Genomic DNA, 10,200 nt, shown 5'->3' with positions numbered 1-10,200 from the left:
CCGCAAAGAAAACTGCAAGTAATGGGTTGGGGTGGGGCGTGAATGATAACACTGAAAAGCAGTCAGTCTGTTTGGGAAGCTGGACAAATGTAGAGTGGCTGTCCCGAGACGGGAAATACGTATGTGGTTTAATCCCATTTATTGAGAACTTGCTACGTCAGGAACTTAACTTTATTTTCACAAAACCCTCATGGCCATGCTAGTATATCATTTTTCCACTTTGCAGATGAGAAAATCAGCCTTGAGAGAGAGAATGGCTTGCTCTAGTTCACGTATAAGGTAACTGGTGAGTGACGTCATCTTTCTAATCCCCCAAACGCTGTGCTTAATCCTGTCCTCTCTCCCAATGCTCTTACCTTTTCTGCTCTCCCCTCCCCAGTTTTATAAGGAGGAAGGGAGGGAGCGAGGGAGGAGGCATTGGGATGATTTTGCCGACGTCCTTCTTCTGCCTTCTCCCCGTCTACCGTTTGTGCTGAAGAGATCAATCAGTTCGTCTCTGAAAAACATGTTATGATTGTTCTCTTTGTAGGCATTTCTCTGTAGGATTCTAGGAACTGTACATATTTCATAATGTTTTTAAGTGCTGTCCTCTTCCAACCCTATTATTTTAGTCAAAGAAAGAGAAAGACCTAAAACTGGGAATCACAGCAACGACAAAGACGTATCGGTGGAGAGTTACTGCTTTACTTGATCCTCATCACAAACCCTGAGAGGCAACTAGGCCAGTATGGCTAATCCCCAATTCACACATGAGAAAGGGGAGCCGCATGTTTTAAAGGACATGCTCAATATCACTCTGATGGTAAAGACAGCCTTGCACTCAAATCCAGAGCATTGACTCTAAGTTTGGGACTCTTGAAAATACAGTGGAATATGGTTTCGATACGCAGTTCCCAGAGCTTTTTAGGGGGTTGGGGACCAACGGCCACCTGACTCATCCCACTTCCCCGCTCGTTTTGCCTCTAAGCCTCGCTGTCATTCTTGACCCACACAGCTGCTGGGCTGGCAGGCAGCTCAGAGCAATTAGGGCTGTAGGTTCCATGGGAATTCCAACAGCTGGGAGAGGTCCCAAAGAGCGGACGAGGAAAAATAACACATACAAGGTCACATCTCAGCCAAATGGGTGAAGGTCAAACAGAACAAGGTGAATAAAGCAGAACGGCTCAGGAGGTGCTTGCTGACTTTAAGAAAATGAGACCACTTAAAGGGAATCCAGAGACAGTTCAAGAAAGACTTTCCAACTAAAGACTGTGATTTGTGATCTAAAACGCTAAGTGATCCATTTTAAGGAGGGGATGGGCCCCGTTGAGATTCACGTGAATGACATGGGGGGCCAACTGGAAGAAAAAAATTCTTAAGGCATAAAATAAAAGGCAACCAACCAAAACAAAGAAAGAGAAACATACGGGGAAGAAAATGATGAGGGAACAGAAAAGATTTGGAGAACAGGTCCTTGATGGTTCACATGTGACTAAGAGGAGTTTAAGAAGGCGAAACTAGGAGAGATGGGAAGAATCAGTAATGAAAAACAGGAGACAATTCTGCTGCATTGAGACACCTAGGGAAGTGGGGTGATGGGCAGTACCTCTAGTCCATGGGATTCGGATTATGATCAGTAAGGACTGAGAGGTTTTTATTTTGACCTGTTTCTTTGTCTTTAACATCATGTGTATGTATGAAATAAGCTTATAGTCTAAGATATGAAGAGACACACATGGGGAAAAATATACATACATATATCATTTGTATTACTAATTGCATTACTGTATAAACAAATACATATATGCATTATATGTATATATACATATATGCATTATATACATGTATATATTTTAGATATATAATGCATATATATATTTGTATAATGCATATATGTATTTGTTTATACAGTAATGCAATTAGTAATACAAATGATATATGTATGTATATTTTTGTATTACATATGCATTATATGTATATAATACATATAATGTATATAATGCATATATGTATTTGTTGGCTCCTCTCCCCTCCCTGTCCTGTGTCTGTCTTTTCCTACCTTAAAGGGTAAGTCTGAAGTCAAACATCTGTGTGGTTGTGTTGTGTGGTGGTTTGTCCCTCTGAACCCAGAAGGCGTTCGAGGTGGGTGACAATTTTCTTTTACGTTTGCCTTTCTGTTTCACTATCTCTAGTACTCTGGGCAGAACTTCAGGTCCTTCATATGTATTTGTTGAATATTGGCTGCTTAGGGAGGGAAAGAAACCAGGACAAATAATCTCGCCCTGTGGAGGGTTGGGGCATGGAGGCGGCTAACATTTTTTTCCTTCAAATCACAGCAGCCTCCAGGCAAAGTTGTGAGAGAGACTGGGTCCACGCCCACCCGTCCCTCCTGCCTCAAGCCTTTAAAGCTGCTTGCTTCAGGGTGCTCTTGCTCTCTGTCCACAGAGTCCCTCTGTCCAAACGGGTACTAATCATCGCTTTCCCCTGCAAACCTTCACAAAGCTCGTTCCCTTGCTTCACATCTAAGAAATGAAACAAAACCCTAAAACAACTTCTAAAGAGGGGACTTTTCAAGTGTTTTTTGGTGACCCCCACCAAAAACATGTGTGGGGTCAGGAGAGCCTTTGCTGAGCCCCCTCTGTGACAGCACCCCGCCCCCCCCCCGCGATGGTCATCCCACAGGGCACCCCCCGCAGGTTTGAAGCCCAAACAGCCTCTGCGACAAAAGGGGCGGAGCCAACAGCTTGCAGCGTCCAGATGGCTCATCAGGCAGATTTCGCGACGCGTTCCTTGCCCGCCCCCCTCTGAATTCCCCGGCCGGAGAGCAGCAAACCCTGTGTAAGATGTTCAGGCTCCTTTTCAAGTGGATCCACGAAAAGGGCTGACAGATGAGCGCACAGCGCGGACGGAAGACTACTCAATTGGGAGAAACTGAGCAGAAGGAAAAGTAAGCGAACAGCCGAGAGGGTTTCCCATTAGTATTAATTTAGGCATCAAAGAGAAACCTGACAACACCATGAAAGCAGCAGTCAAACACCTTGGCTATAGGGACAGAGGATAATAAGACAGAATTAAAGAGCTGTAGCAACACACAGCGTGCGCCTCCCCAGAGCCAGGCCTTGGTGGTGCAAACCAGGAGGGCAGGGAGGGACAGTTTGCTGGAGGGGAGGAAGGAGCAGGTGCTGAGCCCTCTGGCCAGCCTTGTAACTGAGAATAGCCGACTTGGATTTTTCTCCAGTATTCGTTTACTCCACATTAACATGGGAAACAGCGGGGTTACGGGGTGAACGGGCCTGCAGAACTGGGCCACATTGCCAGCTGGGACCAGGCCACCGTCCCTTTCTCCTTTCTCTTGCCTCCCAGACGATTGAGCAGCTGGCCCAAAGACAGTGTTTGGTACATGTTTGTGGAATGACTGTTGTTTGTTTGAAATTGGGTCCACATTTAGGTGAGCCTTGACTGATGACATTTTCTCTGCTTTCTTAATCTGAGTCTGAAGCTGGGCGGTGATGGTCTCTCTTTGAACTTCAGTAAGACTTCTCTGAATTCTCTTCCCAACCTGGCCTAGACTTTTGGATTTCCGTATCTGTCTTTGCATGGACCAGGTTTAGCAGGAATCCCACTAAGCTGGTCTAGCCGTTCTTGGTATCTGGTCATCCAGGCTCTCTGACCAAATTCCTTATTCCCCACCTTTCCCTGAGTGATGTCTGGTCACCTTGGTCTGCCTTTGGCAAGACTCTTTTTCGGCGGACTAGGCCAGAATCCACAGCTCCCCCACCCCTTATCCCTTATATTTCCTTAGTAATTTTTCATCTGTTGACCTTCCCACGTTGGCTATAAATCCCCACTTCTGCCTGGTACATTCAGAGCTGAGCTCAGTTTCTCTTCCTACTGCCCACTCCCGATGCAGTAGTCACCATATTCATGCCAGTAATTTCCCTGAAGAAGGTCTGCCCTCTTATTTTAACACGTGTCGTGAATAATTTTTTCTTTAGAAGGAAGGACCAGTGATTTTCGATAATCTGAGGAAAAAGCAAAAGCAAACAAATTGAAATGGGCCATCCAAGAAACCACTGGAAGTGAAGTGAAAGCATAGCATTCGGGTCAAGTCGGTGTTGTGGTTATCAGGGTGCTCTAAACTCCTCTTTTGTCTTTCCTCTTTCGCCCCTCTAAACCCCTCCTCACTCACCCCCTAACTTTGGAAAATCAATAAATGCAAATTTCCGAAGATGAAGCTAGACTTTTGAAGCCCAGTCTAGTCCTTCGTTTCTTCTTTCCTAGACCAATCCTTCCCAAATATTTATGTGCATTCAAATTGCAAATAAGATCTTGTTAAATATGGATTCTGATGTAGTAGGTCTGGGGTAGGTAGCTCTAGGTTCTGCATTTCTAACAAGATTCCACACGATGCTACTGATGCTATTACATCATGGTTCCCTTTGGATCACTAGGGGAGGACTAAAAATGTACTAAGGCCTGAGTCCCACCCCCCAGCGATTCAGTTTTAACTGGTCTGGGTGTGATCTGGGCATGGACGATTTGAAAAGCTCTCTGGGTGATTTCCATCTGCCAGCTAGGGTTGGGGATAGCTAATACAGAAGATGCAGTGGTGGTGTGGAAGGGCCTGGGCCTTACAACCAGTACACCCTGGGTTTTGAATCTGGTTCTGTCATTTGACCAGTCAGGTAATCTTAGGTGTGTGTCCGACTACCCAAGCCTGTTTTCTCATTCATTAGAATATGGGATCATAGGGGTGTCTGGTGGCTCAGCTGGTTGGGCAATCAGCTCTTGGTTTCCACTCAAGTCATGAGCTCTTGGTTGTGAAATCAAGTCCCAAAGTCAGACTCTGCGCTCAGTGTGGAGTCGGCTTGAAATTCTCTCTCTCCTTCTCCCTCCCCATCCTCCCTGTGCACACACATGCATGGCCTCTCTCTCTAAAATAAATAAACAAAATCTTTAAAAAAAGGCAACAAGAATGAAGATGATAATAATGCCTTCTTCTTAGCATTGTGAGGCTTAATTAAAATAAATTATTTTAGCACCTAGAACAGCGCTAGATGTGTACAATATGAATATTGTCTTCTTCCCTCCTGTTACTGGCTAGCTCAAACGCTTCTAGATCTAGATTAAAACTCATGATCTGTGGTCCAAATTTGGTCAACAAACGAATTTTGATTAACTTGAAATATTTTTAAATTTTAAGCTATCATTTATATATCTGCAGAGTCACATTAAAAAAATCTAGATTTTGGCTTCTTTGGAAGAATATCAAAATCTGGTAAGAATGCCTAACATTGAGCCTCCTTCCCCATTTAGAGAGAGCACAGCCTTTCCACTTGATGCGCACCCTACCACTGCTTCCATCGTATTCCCAATTGCATATGTGCACCTCCATAATTTTTTAGCTTGATCTATTTACATTACCTCCCTGGACGTCATAAACATTTTAATTTGCCACCTCTTGCCTAAAAACTTTTGTTCCAATTCCTTACCTGCCAGGATGTGGTTACATATCATCCCTCTCTTATACGATTTCCTCCTCTTGGGGTATCTGATGCTCTGGGCATGCCATTGCTTAACATTTGTCATACAGATTCCAAGGTTTCACAATCTAATGCTCAAGGCTTTCTCCTTGCTTCCTGTGAGGAGAATGACCTTCTTCATTCTTGATATGTTGATGTATCCCAATTATTTGTTTCACAGGGAAAAGTGGGGGTGATGGACTGAATCATGTCCTCTCCCAAATTCATATGTTGAAGTCCTAACTGGTATTCTAGTACCTTAGAAAAAGACTCTCTTCAGAGATCGAGCCTTTAAAGGGGCAGTTAGGTTCAATAAGGCTGTTAGGGTCGGCTCCAAGCCTTTGTGTCTGGAATCCTTACAAGAAGTGGAAATTTTGGCGTAGAGTTAATGCTGGGGCTGTGAGGGTAACCAGAAATCCTGTGTGAGGGCACAGCAGGAAGGCAGCTTTTTGCTCTTTGCTCATTGAATTTCCTCTCCCTGGGGTTGAATTGATTCTCGAATATCCAGAGGGGCTGGGAGCTAAGTGGTATACATGTATACATTCATCTGTTCATTTACTGGTTCTGCAGATACTCCTTGAGCCACTCCTTTGTGCCAGGCAAGGTGCTAGGTGCTATGAAGGGTAGCAGGCTTCAGAGACACAGACAGACAAATTCATAGCCAAGACATCATCTTAGGATGTCATCTATTTTCATTATACATATCTCTATGTATTACCTACTTCTCTATCAATGACAATAAAAATATCCACCTTTTAGGGGCAGCTGGGTGGCTCAGTGGATTAAAGCCTCTGCCTTCAGCTCAGGTCATGATCCCAGAGTCCTGGGATCGAGCCCCGCATCAGACTCTGCTCAGCGGGGAGCCTGCTTCCCCCTCTCTCTCTGCCTGCCTACTTGTGATCTCTGTCAAATAAATAAAAATCTAAAAAAAAAAAATCCATCTTTTACTGAGTACTTTTTGTGTGCTTTTCATATAGTATTATTTTATCTTTATAATACCAGATAAAATAGGCATTATTATGATTACTATTATCCTCATTTTATGGATGTGGAAATTGTGGCTAAAAAATGTTAACTGTCCCAAGGTCATAATTAGTAGCTGGCTACTCCAGGATTTGAGTCCAGGTTAATTCTGACTCAAAGCTTATGCTTTCATTGCTACTTGATACGGTCTTTCTAAAACTAGAGAAGTTGTTCCAAGCCATAAAAGATGGAAATTTCTCCAGAAGGCAATGTGTCCTTACATTAATTTTTTTTTTCAAATCAAAGATATGCATGCACCTAGTTTAAAAGTCAAATGGTCTGGGAACCTGGGTGGCTCAGTCAGTTAAGCATCTGCCTTTGGCTTAGGTCACGGTCCCAGGGTCCTGGGAGGAGCCAGCACTGGGCTCCTTGCTCAGCGGGGAGCCTGCTTCTCCCTGTCTCTCTGCCACTCCTTCTGCCACTCCCCTTGCTTGTGCTCTCTCACTCTGCCTCTCTCTCAAATAAATAACTAAAAATCTTTTTTAAAAAAAGCCAAATGGTTCTGCAAAGCTTATTACAAAAACCACCAGTGCCTTGTCCAGTTCAGTCTGTATTTAACATTCCATGGCAACAAAACTTCTGATTTGTTTGGCTTTTTCTTTCTCATTTTCATCTATTTCTTTATTTTCCAGTTTTAGTTACTATCTGATGACTTCTTACCATGGAAAAGTGTCCACTCCACATGTACATATTGCTTCCTGCCCACCCACCTGCATCCTCCCAGTATAGTTAAATTAGATTTTCTGCTAGATCCATATCCAGTATTTATATTATTTTGACAATATGAATGTTATTCACATATGAGCTATATAATACATCATGATTATATTTCTTTTCTTATGCAACTTTTTGTTTTGCTAGAGTTAATCATTGCCTCATGTTCTGGTTTGCTTAGTTTTCTATGTACTCACCCCTGATTTACCCTCTATTCCTTCCCCCAATTATCTAAATCTCCTTCAGACACACGAGGAATTCTGTCCATGTCTTCTAAGAGTCAGTTTCTGACCTGCTGCATTCTGGGCTGGGGGAAAGCTGTCATCTGGAATTTTTTTTCACCAATAACTTGGGAACTCCTTTTGAGTCTTTCTTGAGTTAGATTCCTTCCTTTTCATTGATTTAGAAACTTCTCGAGAAAAAGTGCTTGGAAGGAAAATTTGCAGATCTTTAAGGTCTGAATAAATCATATAGGTTTGATAGTTTATCTGGGTAGAGAATTCTAAGTTGGAAATATTTTTTCCACCACTTTTCCCAACATTTCCACCATTTTCCCACCATTCCACAATTCTACCATTGTCCTGTGGTGATAGTTGGATTCCTATTCCTTTTAAACAAGAACATATTCTGTTTTTCTCCATTGCTAGAAGCTTTTAGGATCCTCTTTTTGTCCCCAATATTCTGAAATTTCACCAGGGTGTGTTTTGTGTTGGTTTATGTCCTTCCACTGTTGTAAGTACTCTATGGGATCTCCATCTGGAAAACTCATGTCCTTCCGTTATGGAAAATTTTCTAAATTATTTTTACAATGATCTCCTCTGGGGGAGAATGCTTCTCAGAACAGTGGGCTGGCCCCTTTTAGCTCCCATAGGGCAAAACATTGTTTTTGGTTTAAATTCATCTTTATATTGCCAACACTTTAGCAGTAGCACTAGGCATTTGTTAAAATGGTACTCAGCAACTATTAGTAAATTGAACACAGCTGACATAAGTTACTTGCAAAGTGTAAGTCTCAAGATTTAGACTTATGATCGTACTTCCGACATTTCTCAGCAAAGACACAAGATGATCAGAGTACTGAGTGACTGTTTCTGCTGGTAACCCTTTATTCCTTCCAAAGGTTGGGTCAAGCCAGATTTCCAAATGACTGCCTATTAATACGAGTGCCCCTAAACTTCCCATAGTTTTCCTTTGAAGTATTTCTCACCCAACTCATCATTTTCTGTATCTTCCCACAACTATGCTGGATTTTCCATTCTGGAGGTGGGGGACAGTGGTGGTCAAGGAAGGAGATAGGACATGAGTCCAGCGGTTTCCTGTTGAGTTGATGGAAGCTTTTCCTGCCTGACCTGCCCTTAGAAAGAACTGCCTGCTAAGGCATGTATTGATGGCTGGGAGAGACAAGCTGAGGGTAGGACCGGAAAAGATGTACAAACCTGTCAGGAAAATACAAAGGAATGAAGGTTAAGTACAGGAATTGCCCAATTTAAGTGGAAATCCCTTGGGATGCCTTTGAGGGGTAATTTATCTTTTAACTCAAGATTTAAGTTTGAAAGATTTGTGGTTTATAGAGAAAAGGAATTTCAAGTACTTGTTTAAAAAATGAACAGAAAAATCATTTTCACTCCTCAAACTCGGCACTTAATTTTAGAATTAGCAATAAGTAAGACATCTGGATGAAACCGAACAGAATCATTTCTGAAGAATTTTGTAAGCTGGGCATACTTCCTCGCAAATGAACAGCAGGTTCTGTTTCGAAAGTGTTCCTTAATATCTAAAGAGACAGTCAAAGACTTGTTTTCCATTCTCTTTTCCCTGGGTTTCCTTCCCCAACCACAACTTTTTTTTTTTTAAAATAGACTTTATTTCCTGATTTCCTTCTTTATTTCCACAGTTTAAGGTTCACAGCAAAATTGAATAGAAGGTGTAGAGAGTTCCCACATACATGCTTACCACTCCCCTCCCACAACCTCCCCCATTATCGAAATTTCTCCCTGGAGTCTTACATTTGTTACAATTGATGAATCTACACTGACACATAATTATTCCCCAAAGCTTGAAGTTTACATTAGGATTCACTCTTGGTGTTGTACATTCTGTGGCTTTGGACAAATGTATAATGACATGTATTCATCATTATAGTAAGATAGGCATAGTTCCACTGCCCTAAGGATCTCTGTGTTCCAAATATTCATCCCTTCCTTCTGCTGTAATCTCTGACAAGGACTGATCTTTTTGTTCTCTCCATGGTTTGTCTTTTCCAGAATGTCATATAGTTGGAATCATACCCTATGTAACCTTTTAAGATTGGCTTCTTTCATTTAGTAATATGCATTTAAGATCCCTTCATGTTTTTTCATGGCTTGGTTGCTCATTTCTTGTTAGCACCAAATAATATATTCCACTGTATGAATGTACCACATTTTATTTTTATTTTTTATTTTATTTTTTAAAAAATTTATATTATTTTTTATTTATATTTATATTATTTGTTTATTTATTTATTTATATTTTTATTTTTATTTTATTTTTATTACACAGGATGTACTCACCTGCTGAAAGACAAGTTGGTTGCTTCCAGGTTTGGGCAGTTATGAATAAAGCTGCTATAAACATCTGTGCGCAGGTTTTTATGACTTAAGTTTTTAACTCCTTTGGTGAATGCCAAGGAATATGATTGTTGGATCAAAGGTAAGGGTATGTTTAGTTTTGTAAAAACTGTCAAGCTGATCTCCAAAGTGACTGTACCATTTTGCATTTCCACCAGCAATGGATGAGAGATCCTGTTCCTCCACATCTTTGCCAGAATTTGATGTTGTCAATATTCTGGATTTTCACACTTCTAATAGATGGGTAGTGGTATCTCATTGTTGTTTTAATTTATATTTCCCTGATAACATATGATGTGAAGTATTTTTCTGTGTGGGTATTTGCCATCTGTCTTCTTTGGTTAAGGTATGCA

General features: G+C 41.6%; 1 long non-coding RNA gene across 2 annotated transcripts; it reads left to right on the top strand.

The window, feature by feature from the left end:
• The first annotated feature begins 226 nt into the window (after positions 1-226).
• On the top strand, positions 227-9,911 carry LOC116576656. 2 transcript variants are annotated; one of them, XR_004280247.1, is made up of 3 exons: positions 227-286; positions 2,662-2,926; positions 9,780-9,911. It is a non-coding gene; the product is annotated as an uncharacterized LOC116576656 (long non-coding RNA). The 2 variants fall into 2 exon arrangements; XR_004280248.1 differs by lacking the exon at positions 9,780-9,911 and adding an exon at positions 3,975-4,212.
• Positions 9,912-10,200: the final 289 nt, after the last annotated feature.

Source organism: Mustela erminea, chromosome 17, assembly GCF_009829155.1.
Source record: "Mustela erminea isolate mMusErm1 chromosome 17, mMusErm1.Pri, whole genome shotgun sequence".
Lineage (NCBI taxonomy): Eukaryota > Metazoa > Chordata > Mammalia > Carnivora > Mustelidae > Mustela > Mustela erminea.
Note: the sequence above shows the minus strand (reverse complement) of the source record. Positions and strands in the feature narration are given on the sequence as shown.